Raw genomic sequence first — 13,591 nt, forward strand, 5'->3', positions numbered from 1 at the left:
GGAGCATTGTCATGCTGGAACAGAAAAGGGCCTTCCCCAAACTGTTGTCACAAATTTGGAAGCACAGAATCGTCTAGAATATAATTGTATGTTGTAGCGTTAAGATTTCCATTCACTGGAACTGAGGGGCCAAGCTCGAACCATGTAAAACAGCCCACAGACCATTATTCCTCCTCCACCAAAGTTTACAGTTGGCACTATGCAGGTAGCGTTCTCCTGGCATCCGCAAAACCCAGATTTGTCCGTCAGACTGCCAGATGGTGAAGCGTGATTCATCACTCCATAGAATGCGTTTCCACTGCTCCAGAGTCCAATGGTGGTGAGCTTTACACCACTCCAGCCGACGCTTGGCATTATGCATGGTGATCTTAGACTTTTGTGTGGCTGCTCGGCCATGGAAACCCATTTCATGAATCTCCCAACAAAAGTTATTGTGCTGACTGATGTTGCTTCTAGAGGCAGTTTGGAACTCGGTAGTGAGTGTTGCAGATTATTATTTTTTCTACCCACTTCAGCCCTCGCCGTCACGGTCTGTGGGCTTGTGTGGCCTACCACTTGGCTGAGCCGTTGTTGCTCCTAGACGTTTCTACTTTACAATAGCAGCACTTACAGTTGACCGGAGCAGCTCTAGCAGGGCAGACATTTGATGAACTGACTTGTTTAAAAGTTGTCATCCTATGACGGTGCCATGTTGAAAGTCACTGAGCTCTTCAATAAGGCCATTCTACTGCCAATGTTTGTCTATGGAGATTGTGTGCTCGATTTTATACATCTGTCAGCAACGGGTGTGGCTGAAATAGCCGAATCCACTCATTTGAAGGGGTGTCCACAAACGTATGTATATATAGTGAGTCTTACTGTGCACTGTTAACTCTATTACTACAGAATCTCTGTTATAGTTGCAACTCTGTAATCTAAGCAGTGAAGAATTACTTCATATAATAAACCACCTTGGATCAAAGTAAACGTGTTTAATTGACATGGCCAGTGAAGTGCTCCTCTGCACTGCCTACAACAGTCCAATAGAGGGTAGTATGGGTGTCTTTTACTGTCCATTGTCTCCATGTACAGCCTGTCTGCTGACACCTTTCTAATGAGTCCTAGTTTTGACCTCCTGACCTGACGTCTGTCATATAATGCTTACCTTTTGTTTATTCCCAATCTCATTGTTTGATGGTCCTCCTGACCAAAAATACATTGACATTACAATTAACCCTAGAACTCATTCATCTTTTTTGTAATCCACATTTCTGTTTGAATAAAGTGATAGTAAGGAAGTGAGCTATATGAGTGCAGTCTACAATCCCATAATTCCTGGGGTTTCTCAGAGTTTTAGGATTGAATGCTTCGCTACTTTGGAACCTTGCACCTCAGGAAGTGAAGTCTCCCCATTCCAGATATGACCGAATGGCTGTCTCAGACTGGGATGACATGCACCAGCGAAACAGAACTTCTGACACTGCACTAATGAGGGGTGTGTGCTGGTGGCTAGCTAGGTGTCTACCAGGTGAATGGCCATTTGTGTGCCTAAAGTCTTGTGGAACATAATGGGTGCTGATCCCAGCTCTTTGAGCTGGGCTTGGGCTCTTAAAGGACAATGGAATGACAGGGCGAGGGGTGTGGGGGAGGGAGATCTTTACTGGCTGTTAAGGAGATGTTAAAATGACCATAATCCTGTGCAGGGGACAAATTTCATTTATACCAACATTTTAAATATTTAACATAAAATTGTTTGAAATCTATTTTTAATATAGTTTTTTTTGTATCATCAATAAGGCTGTTTTTTCAAAACTTTAAATACATTTTCAATTGACAAAGTACAACACACAAAGTCCCACAGTAACTATTTCACCAATCAGTGTTTCATCTAGAAAGATCTTTCATATAACATTATTGCCTTTCACAATGCAATGCTCACAATACGTTTCATATGATTCTCTTCTCATTTGTTTAAATACATTTGACCATCACTTAATCCAACTGTGCTTTAATGGTTAATCCCTTAACCGCTTGGTAAACCTAGAGATTTTAAACAGGTTGTCTACTATATATGGATTTTGAGAACTACAGAAATAAAATGTGTGTTTGTAAAGTAGAAACATCTAAATGACATGTATGACACATGATAACCATACATAATGACTACTGTAAATGATAAACATCTAATGACATGTATGACACATGATAACCATACATAATGACTACTGTAAATTATAAACATCTAATGACATGTATGACACATGATAACCATACATAATGACTACTGTAAATTATAAACATCTAATGACATGTATGACACATGATAACCATACATAATGACTACTGTAAATTATAAACATCTAATGACATGTATGACACATGATAACCATACATAATGACTACTGTAAATTATAAACATCTAATGACATGTATGACACATGATAACCATACATAATGACTACTGTAAATTATAAACATCTAATGACATGTATGATACATGATAACCATACATAATGACTACTGTAAATTATAAACATCTAATGACATGTATGACACATGATAACCATACATAATGACTACTGTAAATTATAAACATCTAATGACATGTATGATACATGATAACCATACATAATGACTACTGTAAATTATAAACATCTAATGACATGTATGATACATGATAACCATACATAATGACTACTGTAAATTATAAACATCTAATGACATGTATGACACATGATAACCATACATAATGACTACTGTAAATTATAAACATCTAATGACATGTATGATACATGATAACCATACATAATGACTACTGGTTATTGCTAATTGATTTCACATAGTGGTAAGCACAGTTGGTCTCCATATGAAAGGGGATGTGTGAACACTTGCAATTTCTTTCAACATGGAGCAGATAGACAGCGAGGGAGAGGTAGAAATTAAAAGCCAGTGGACAAGGGACTCGTCAAAGAGGTCAAAGAGGTGGGCATGTTCCCCGTCAAAGAGGTCAAAGAGGTGGGCATGTTCCCCGTCAAAGAGGTCAAAGAGGTGGGCATGTTCCCCGTCAAAGAGATTAAAGAGGTGGGCATGGGCTCCGTCAAAGAGGTCAAAGAGGTGGGCATGGGCCCCGTCAAAGAGGTCAAAGAGGTGGGCATGGGCCCCGTCAAAGAGGTCAAAGAGGTGGGCATGGGCTCCGTCAAAGAGGTTGAAGAGGTGGGCATGGGCCCCGTCAAAGAGGTCAAAGAGGTGGGCATGGGCCCCGTCAAAGCGGTCAAAGAGGTGGGCATGGGCTCCGTCAAAGAGGTCAAAGAGGTGGGCATGTTCCCCGTCAAAGAGGTCAAAGAGATGGGCATGTTCCCCGTCAAAGAGGTCAAAGAGGTGGGCATGTTCCCCGTCAAAGAGGTGAAAGAGGTGGGCATGTTCCCCGTCAAAGAGGTCAAAGAGGTGGGCATGGGCCCCGTCAAAGAGGTCAAAGAGGTGGGCATGGGCCCTGTCAAAGAGGTCAAAGAGGTGGGCATGGGCCCCGTCAAAGAGGTCAAAGAGGTGGGCATGGGCCCCGTCAAAGAGGTCAAAGAGGTGGGCATGGGCTCCGTCAAAGAGGTCAAAGAGGTGGGCATGTTCCCCGTCAAAGAGGTCAAAGAGGTGGGCATGTTCCCCGTCAAAGAGGTCAAAGAGGTGGGCATGTTCCCCGTCAAAGAGGTCAAAGAGGTGGGCATGTTCCCCGTCAAAGAGATTAAAGAGGTGGGCATGGGCTCCGTCAAAGAGGTCAAAGAGGTGGGCATGGGCCCCGTCAAAGAGGTCAAAGAGGTGGGCATGGGCCCTGTCAAAGAGGTCAAAGAGGTGGGCATGGGCTCCGTCAAAGAGGTCAAAGAGGTGGGCATGGGCCCCGTCAAAGAGGTGAAAGAGGTGGGCATGGGCCCCGTCAAAGAGGTCAAAGAGGTGGGCATGGGCTCCGTCAAAGAGGTCAAAGAGGTGGGCATGTTCCCCGTCAAAGAGGTCAAAGAGATGGGCATGTTCCCCGTCAAAGAGGTCAAAGAGGTGGGCATGTTCCCCGTCAAAGAGATGAAAGAGGTGGGCATGTTCCCCGTCAAAGAGGTCAAAGAGGTGGGCATGGGCCCCGTCAAAGAGGTCAAAGAGGTGGGCATGGGCCCTGTCAAAGAGGTCAAAGAGGTGGGCATGGGCCCCGTCAAAGAGGTCAAAGAGGTGGGCATGGGCCCCGTCAAAGAGGTCAAAGAGGTGGGCATGGGCCCCGTCAAAGAGGTCAAAGAGGTGGGCATGGGCTCCGTCAAAGAGGTCAAAGAGGTGGGCACGTTCCCCGTCAAAGAGGTCAAAGAGGTGGGCATGTTCCCCGTCAAAGAGGTCAAAGAGGTGGGCATGTTCCCCGTCAAAGAGGTGAAAGAGGTGGGCATGTTCCCCGTCAAAGATGTCAAAGAGGTGGGCATGGGCCCTGTCAAAGAGGTCAAAGAGGGGGGAATGGGCCCTGTCAAAGAGGTCAAAGAGGTGGGCATGGGCCCCGTCAAAGAGGTCAAAGAGGTGGGCATGGGCCCCGTCAAAGAGGTCAAAGAGGTGGGCATGGGCCCTGTCAAAGAGGTCAAAGAGGTGGGCATGGGCCCCGTCAAAGAGGTCAAAGAGGTGGGCATGGGCCCCGTCAAAGAGGTCAAAGAGGTGGGCATGGGCCCCGTCAAAGAGGTCAAAGAGGTGGGCATGGGCTCCGTCAAAGAGGTCAAAGAGGTGGGCATGTTCCCCGTCAAAGAGATTAAAGAGGTGGGCATGGGCTCCGTCAAAGAGGTCAAACAGGTGGGCATGGGCCCCGTCAAAGAGGTCAAAGAGGTGGGCATGGGCCCCGTCAAAGAGGTCAAAGAGGTGGGCATGGGCTCCGTCAAAGAGGTCAAAGAGATGAGCATGTTCCCCGTCAAAGAGGTCAAAGAGGTGGGCATGTTCCCCGTCAAAGAGGTGAAAGAGGTGGGCATGTTCCCCGTCAAAGAGGTCAAAGAGGTGGGCATGGGCCCCGTCAAAGAGGTCAAAGAGGTGGGCATGGGCCCTGTCAAAGAGGTCAAAGAGGTGGGCATGGGCCCCGTCAAAGAGGTCAAAGAGGTGGGCATGGGCCCCGTCAAAGAGGTCAAAGAGGTGGGCATGGGCCCCGTCAAAGAGGTCAAAGAGGTGGGCATGGGCTCCGTCAAAGAGGTCAAAGAGGTGGGCATGTTCCCCGTCAAAGAGGTCAAAGAGGTGGGCATGTTCCCCGTCAAAGAGGTCAAAGAGGTGGGCATGTTCCCCGTCAAAGAGGTCAAAGAGGTGGGCATGTTCCCCGTCAAAGAGGTCAAAGAGGTGGGCATGGGCCCTGTCAAAGAGGTCAAAGAGGGGGGAATGGGCCCTGTCAAAGAGGTCAAAGAGGTGGGCATGGGCCCCGTCAAAGAGGTCAAAGAGGTGGGCATGGGCCCTGTCAAAGAGGTCAAAGAGGTGGGTATGGGCCCTGTCAAAGAGGTCAAAGAGGTGGGCATGAACCCCGTCAAAAAGGTCAAAGAGGTGGGCATGGGCCCTGTTAAAGAGGTCAAAGAGGTGGGCGTGTTCCCCGTCAAAGAGGTCAAAGAGGTGGGCATGGGCCCTGTCAAAGAGGTCAAAGAGGTGGGCATGGGCCCCGTCAAAGAAGTGGACATCAGAGAGAGGGAGGTAGATGGCAGGGAACTGTGGTGTCTAATGATGTCCGGGCCATTGTCGTTGACCATGTGGTAAACAGAGGCTGCCAGATTAGTTCACCTCAATCTGAAAAGATCAACTGTCAATTCGATCATGAGAACATTTCGCCAAGAAAACCAGTAAGTCTGCATGATATGCACTTTCCTTTACCATTACGCTTACAGTAAATTACATATTGTAATACATGTAAATTCACAAATCATGTTACAGTATTCTTACAGTATGAACTATTGACAGTATATTCTGTTCTACCCTACCATGCAGAGGTGGTTCAGGCATGGTTTGGTGCCCATCCCGATTAATGAACCTATACCTGCCCCCATGCCCCATTCCTCAACCCTATTTGTTTTTCAGCAAGGAGGTGGAAGGTTTAGATCGCCATCCCCATAAGCGTGCCACCCTCCTAGCCATGGATGAGGCATGGACGACATCAATGTAGACCCATGTCAAGTTTGGATTCGCCATGCCAAAAGGTTTTTCCTGCGGTGCATGAACAATGAGGACATTCACTGTGATGTGGATGAGAATGTATGGCCAGATGCTCAAGACATGCTTGATGCAAATGCACGCCAAACGTTATGTTTTATTTTCATTCATTTAAATGGTTTCATTTAATTGTTTACATTTCATTACAGACAGTACACGTAGGTTGCAATTATATCTGAAAAATACAATGTTTTTTTTGCATGAATGGTTATAAAGGATGATCACACTTTTGATTACACATTGGATAGATATATTTTAGATAGATTTTCGGTAAATTTAGTTGGGTAATGTAAGTGTACTGCATAGTGTGAAAACTGTGTAATCTACTTTCAGCACTTCATATTACTTTCAGCACTTCTAAGGGTGATTTGAAACACGTATTTTGCATGGTTTGCTATTCGATTAACTGGTAGTTAGAACAACTGAATTGAAAAGACACCATTATGTTGTGGGGATTAAACCAATGTTCTCATTACATTTCACAACAAACTTAGATTTTGAATCAATGGTTGTGTGGTGAGCGATGTTAACCACTAGGTTATCTGCCGCCCCTAACCACTAGGGTATCTGCCGCCCCTAACCACTAGGTTATCTGCCGCCCCTAACCACTAGGGTATCTGCCGCCCCTAACCACTAGGGTACCTGCCGCCCCTAACCACTAGGGTATCTGCCGCCCCTAACCACTAGGGTATCTGCCGCCCCTAACCACTAGGGTACCTGCCGCCCCTAACCACTAGGGTACCTGCCGCCCCTAACCACTAGGGTATCTGCCGCCCCTAACCACTAGGGTATCTGCCGCCCCTAACCACTAGGTTATCTGCCGCCCCTAACCACTAGGGTATCTGCCGCCCCTAACCACTAGGTTATCTGCCGCCCCTAACCACTAGGTTATCTGCCGCCCCTAACCACTAGGTTATCTGCCGCCCCTAACCACTAGGGTATCTGCCGCCCCTAACCACTAGGTTATCTGCCGCCCCTAACCACTAGGTTATCTGCCGCCCCTAACCACTAGGGTATCTGCCGCCCCTAACCACTAGGTTATCTGCCGCCCCTAACCACTAGGGTATTTGCCGCCCCTAACCACTAGGTTATCTGCCGCCCCTAACCACTAGGTTATCTGCCGCCCCTAACCACTAGGGTATTTGCCGCCCCTAACCACTAGGGTATTTGCCGCCCCAAATGCACAATGACAGGTTATATATGAAAGACTGGCCGCATTACAAGTGTGACAAGTTTGGAGTTTTGTACTAAGAGTTGTGAAAATAGTATCAAAGCAACAAAAATGTAATAGGTCTGTAGATGGTCTGTAGTGCCTGTGTACTAGGGAGGTGGGGTGTACAGAGTGTAATCACCTAGCCTGTCTGTGTACTAGGGAGGTGGGGTGTACAGAGTGTAATCACCTAGCCTGTCTGTGTACTAGGGAGGTGGGGTGTAAAGAGTGTAATCACCTAGCCTGTCTGTGTACTAGGGAGGTGGGGTGTACAGAGTGTAATCACCTAGCCTGTCTGTGTACTAGGGAGGTGGGGTGTACAGAGTGTAATCACCTAGCCTGTCTGTGTACTAGGGAGGTGGGGTGTACAGAGTGTAATCACCTAGCCTGTCTGTGTACTAGGGAGGTGGGGTGTACAGAGTGTAATCACCTAGCCTGTCTGTGTACTAGGGAGGTGGGGTGTACAGAGTGTAATCACCTAGCCTGTCTGTGTACTAGGGAGGTGGGGTGTACAGAGTGTAATCACCTAGCCTGTCTGTGTACTAGGAGGTGGGGTGTAAAGAGTGTAATCACCTAGCCTGTCTGTGTACTAGGGAGGTGGGGTGTACAGAGTGTAATCACCTAGCCTGTCTGTGTACTAGGGAGGTGGGGTGTACAGAGTGTAATCACCTAGCCTGTCTGTGTACTAGGAGGTGGGGTGTACAGAGTGTAATCACCTAGCCTGTCTGTGTACTAGGGAGGTGGGGTGTAAAGAGTGTAATCACCTAGCCTGTCTGTGTACTAGGGAGGTGGGGTGTACAGAGTGTAATCACCTAGCCTGTCTGTGTACTAGGGAGGTGGGGTGTACAGGTGTAATCACCTAGCCTGTCTGTGTACTAGGGAGGTGGGGTGTACAGAGTGTAATCACCTAGCCTGTCTGTGTACTAGGGAGGTGGGGTGTACAGAGTGTAATCACCTAGCCTGTCTGTGTACTAGGGAGGTGGGGTGTACAGAGTGTAATCACCTAGCCTGTCTGTGTACTAGGGAGGTGGGTCTGTGTACTAGAGTGTAATCACCTAGCCTGTCTGTGTACTAGGGAGGTGGGGTGTACAGAGTGTAATCACCTAGCCTGTCTGTGTACTAGGGAGGTGGGGTGTACAGAGTGTAATCACCTAGCCTGTCTGTGTACTAGGAGGTGGGGTGTACAGAGTGTAATCACCTAGCCTGTCTGTGTACTAGGGAGGTGGGGTGTACAGAGTGTAATCACCTAGCCTGTCTGTGTACTAGGGAGGTGGGGTGTACAGAGTGTAATCACCTAGCCTGTCTGTGTACTAGGGAGGTGGGGTGTACAGAGTGTAATCACCTAGCCTGTCTGTGTACTAGGGAGGTGGGGTGTACAGAGTGTAATCACCTAGCCTGTCTGTGTACTAGGAGGTGGGGTACAGAGTGTAATCACCTAGCCTGTCTGTGTACTAGGAGGTGGGGTGTACAGAGTGTAATCACCTAGCCTGTCTGTGTACTAGGGAGGTGGGGTGTACAGAGTGTAATCACTAGCCTGTCTGTGTACTAGGGAGGTGGGGTGTACAGAGTGTAATCACCTAGCCTGTCTGTGTACTAGGGAGGTGGGGTGTACAGAGTGTAATCACCTAGCCTGTCTGTGTACTAGGAGGTGGGGTGTACAGAGTGTAATCACCTAGCCTGTCTGTGTACTAGGGAGGTGGGGTGTAAGAGTGTAATCACCTAGCCTGTCTGTGTACTAGGGAGGTGGGGTGTACAGAGTGTAATCACCTAGCCTGTCTGTGTACTAGGGAGGTGGGGTGTACAGAGTGTAATCACCTAGCCTGTCTGTGTACTAGGGAGGTGGGGTGTACAGAGTAATCACCTAGCCTGTCTGTGTATCACCCTAGCCTGTCTGTGTACTAGGGAGGTGGGGTGTACAGAGTGTAATCACCTAGCCTGTCTGTGTACTAGGGAGGTGGGGTGTACAGAGTGTAATCACCTAGCCTGTCTGTGTACTAGGGAGGTGGGGTGTACAGAGTGTAATCACCTAGCCTGTCTGTGTACTAGGGAGGTGGGGTGTACAGAGTGTAATCACCTAGCCTGTCTGTGTACTAGGGAGGTGGGGTGTACAGAGTGTAATCACCTAGCCTGTCTGTGTACTAGGGAGGTGGGGTGTACAGAGTGTAATCACCTAGCCTGTCTGTGTACTAGGGAGGTGGGGTGTACAGAGTGTAATCACCTAGCCTGTCTGTGTACTAGGGAGGTGGGGTGTACAGAGTGTAATCACCTAGCCTGTCTGTGTACTAGGGAGGTGGGGTGTACAGAGTGTAATCACCTAGCCTGTCTGTGTACTAGGGAGGTGGGGTGTACAGAGTGTAATCACCTAGCCTGTCTGTGTACTAGGAGGTGGGGTGTACAGAGTGTAATCACCTAGCCTGTCTGTGTACTAGGGAGGTGGGGTGTACAGAGTGTAATCACCTAGCCTGTCTGTGTACTAGGGAGGTGGGGTGTACAGAGTGTAATCACCTAGCCTGTCTGTGTACTAGGGAGGTGGGGTGTACAGAGTGTAATCACCTAGCCTGTCTGTGTACTAGGGAGGTGGGGTGTACAGAGTGTAATCACCTAGCCTGTCTGTGTACTAGGGAGGTGGGGTGTACAGAGTGTAATCACCTAGCCTGTCTGTGTACTAGGGAGGTGGGGTGTACAGAGTGTAATCACCTAGCCTGTCTGTGTACTAGGGAGGTGGGGTGTACAGAGTGTAATCACCTAGCCTGTCTGTGTACTAGGGAGGTGGGGTGTACAGAGTGTAATCACCTAGCCTGTCTGTGTACTAGGGAGGTGGGGTGTACAGAGTGTAATCACCTAGCCTGTCTGTGTACTAGGGAGGTGGGGTGTACAGAGTGTAATCACCTAGCCTGTCTGTGTACTAGGAGGTGGGGTGTAGAGTGGGTCTGTGTACAGGGAGGTGTAATAATCACCTAGCCTGTCTGTGTACTAGGGAGGTGGGGTGTACAGAGTGTAATCACCTAGCCTGTCTGTGTAGGGAGGTGGGGTGTAATCACCTAGCCTGTCTGTGTACTAGGGAGGTGGGGTGTACAGAGTGTAATCACCTAGCCTGTCTGTGTACTAGGGAGGTGGGGTGTACAGAGTGTAATCACCTAGCCTGTCTGTGTACTAGGGAGGTGGGGTGTACAGAGTGTAATCACCTAGCCTGTCTGTGTACTAGGGAGGTGGGGTGTACAGAGTGTAATCACCTAGCCTGTCTGTGTACTAGGGAGGTGGGGTGTACAGAGTGTAATCACCTAGCCTGTCTGTGTACTAGGGAGGTGGGGTGTACAGAGTGTAATCACCTAGCCTGTCTGTGTACTAGGGAGGTGGGGTGTACAGAGTGTAATCACCTAGCCTGTCTGTGTACTAGGGAGGTGGGGTGTACAGAGTGTAATCACCTAGCCTGTCTGTGTACTAGGGAGGTGGGGTGTACAGAGTGTAATCACCTAGCCTGTCTGTGTACTAGGGAGGTGGGGTGTACAGAGTGTAATCACCTAGCCTGTCTGTGTACTAGGGAGGTGGGGTGTACAGAGTGTAATCACCTAGCCTGTCTGTGTACTAGGGAGGTGGGGTGTGTAATCACCTAGCCTGTCTGTGTACTAGGGAGGTGGGGTGTAAGAGTGTAATCACCTAGCCTGTCTGTGTACTAGGGAGGTGGGGTGTACAGAGTGTAATCACCTAGCCTGTCTGTGTACTAGGGAGGTGGGGTGTACAGAGTGTAATCACCTAGCCTGTCTGTGTACTAGGGAGGTGGGGTGTACAGAGTGTAATCACCTAGCCTGTCTGTGTACTAGGGAGGTGGGGTGTACAGAGTGTAATCACCTAGCCTGTCTGTGTACTAGGGAGGTGGGGTGTACAGAGTGTAATCACCTAGCCTGTCTGTGTACTAGGGAGGTGGGGTGTACAGAGTGTAATCACCTAGCCTGTCTGTGTACTAGGGAGGTGGGGTGTACAGAGTGTAATCACCTAGCCTGTCTGTGTACTAGGGAGGTGGGGTGTACAGAGTGTAATCACCTAGCCTGTCTGTGTACTAGGGAGGTGGGGTGTACAGAGTGTAATCACCTAGCCTGTCTGTGTACTAGGGAGGTGGGGTGTACAGAGTGTAATCACCTAGCCTGTCTGTGTACTAGGGAGGTGGGGTGTACAGAGTGTAATCACCTAGCCTGTCTGTGTACTAGGGAGGTGGGGTGTACTAATCACCTAGCCTGTCTGTGTACTAGGGAGGTGGGGTGTACAGAGTGTAATCACCTAGCCTGTCTGTGTACTAGGGAGGTGGGGTGTACAGAGTGTAATCACCTAGCCTGTCTGTGTACTAGGGAGGTGGGGTGTACAGAGTGTAATCACCTAGCCTGTCTGTGTACTAGGGAGGTGGGGTGTACAGAGTGTAATCACCTAGCCTGTCTGTGTACTAGGGAGGTGGGGTGTACAGAGTGTAATCACCTAGCCTGTCTGTGTACTAGGGAGGTGGGGTGTACAGAGTGTAATCACCTAGCCTGTCTGTGTACTAGGGAGGTGGGGTGTCTGTGTACTAGGGAGTGTAATCACCTAGCCTGTCTGTGTACTAGGGAGGTGGGGTGTACAGAGTGTAATCACCTAGCCTGTCTGTGTACTAGGGAGGTGGGGTGTACAGAGTGTAATCACCTAGCCTGTCTGTGTACTAGGGAGGTGGGGTGTACAGGTAATCACCTAGCCTGTCTGTGTACTAGGGAGGTGGGGTAAGAGTGTAATCACCTAGCCTGTCTGTGTACTAGGGAGGTGGGGTGTACAGAGTGTAATCACCTAGCCTGTCTGTGTACTAGGGAGGTGGGGTGTACAGAGTGTAATCACCTAGCCTGTCTGTGTACTAGGAGGTGGGGTGTACAGAGTGTAATCACCTAGCCTGTCTGTGTACTAGGGAGGTGGGGTGTACAGAGTGTAATCACCTAGCCTGTCTGTGTACTAGGGAGGTGGGGTGTACAGAGTGTAATCACCTAGCCTGTCTGTGTACTAGGGAGGTGGGGTGTACAGAGTGTAATCACCTAGCCTGCCTACCTGTGAAACTTGTTTGCTACTGACCTTTCTGCTTTAATGAAGTTTCATGGAGATAAAGGTTGAACTCTGGGACTGGAGCCCTCAGTGTGTGTATGTGTGTGTGCGTGTGTCTGTCTGTGTGTTTGCGAGCACACACGTGCTTGTGCGCTCCTCTCCTTGCTCATGTGGGGTGACCCTGTGTGCGTTTGCACAAGCATAAATGTGTAGGCTGGGATTGGACATTGTGATTTCTTATGTACGTGTGTGTAGCTCTCCCTATCTTGTCTGTGTGTGTAGCTCTCCCTATCTTGTCTGTCTGAGTCTGTGTGTGTAGCTCTCCCTATCTTGTCTGTCTGAGTCTGTGTGTGTAGCTCTCCCTATCTTGTCTGTCTGAGTCTGTGTGTGTAGCTCTCCCTATCTTGTCTGTCTGAGTCTGTGTGTGTAGCTCTCCCTATCTTGTCTGTCTGAGTCTGTGTGTGTAGCTCTCCCTATCTTGTCTGTCTGAGACTGTGTGTGTAAAGGCCGTGTTTTATCACTGCTCTTCGCTCTCTCTGGGGAATAAAGGATCAGGGCTGCTGGGTGTCTGCCGGTGGACTGTCTGTCTGTCCGTCTGTTTGTCATCACCAGGTAATGCCAGGGCCAAAAGGTGCTTTGAGGTGAACAGCTAGTGCTGCTGCTGATGTCTAGGGTGATAACAGTAGGCTAGATTAGCACTCATTCAATCAATTAGGCCTTGGATTTAATACATATATTTGCATGCGGAATATACTGTAGCAATGACAGGAGACAACTTTGTGTATACTTTTTGTATGATGCACTGCCATATACAGATATAGGGTCTTAATTTGATCACCCTGTTGCAGGACAACTTTCCTGCAATGCTGGAAAGATAAAATGTGTATAGTGTTTGAGGTTTAAAAAAGTTTGTAATTTCCACTTTGGCATTTCAGACTTGATTTTCCTTTACGAAAAACCTGTCATCTGCTACAAAAATGTCCATTAGTTATAATCCACATAATAATTCATATTTCCTGTTGCTGGAGGATTATTTTCCTGTGATAGTAAACGGGCTCAAATGAAGCTCCTACATCTGTACTGTTGTGTTAACCAAGCAATGTAATGATTTCATTTGTGTTGAGATGCTTTGGATATTCAGTAAAAACAAATAAAGTCATAAATTGTATG

This window comes from Oncorhynchus nerka, linkage group LG17 (assembly GCF_034236695.1).
Source record: "Oncorhynchus nerka isolate Pitt River linkage group LG17, Oner_Uvic_2.0, whole genome shotgun sequence".
Taxonomy (NCBI): Eukaryota; Metazoa; Chordata; class Actinopteri; order Salmoniformes; family Salmonidae; genus Oncorhynchus; species Oncorhynchus nerka.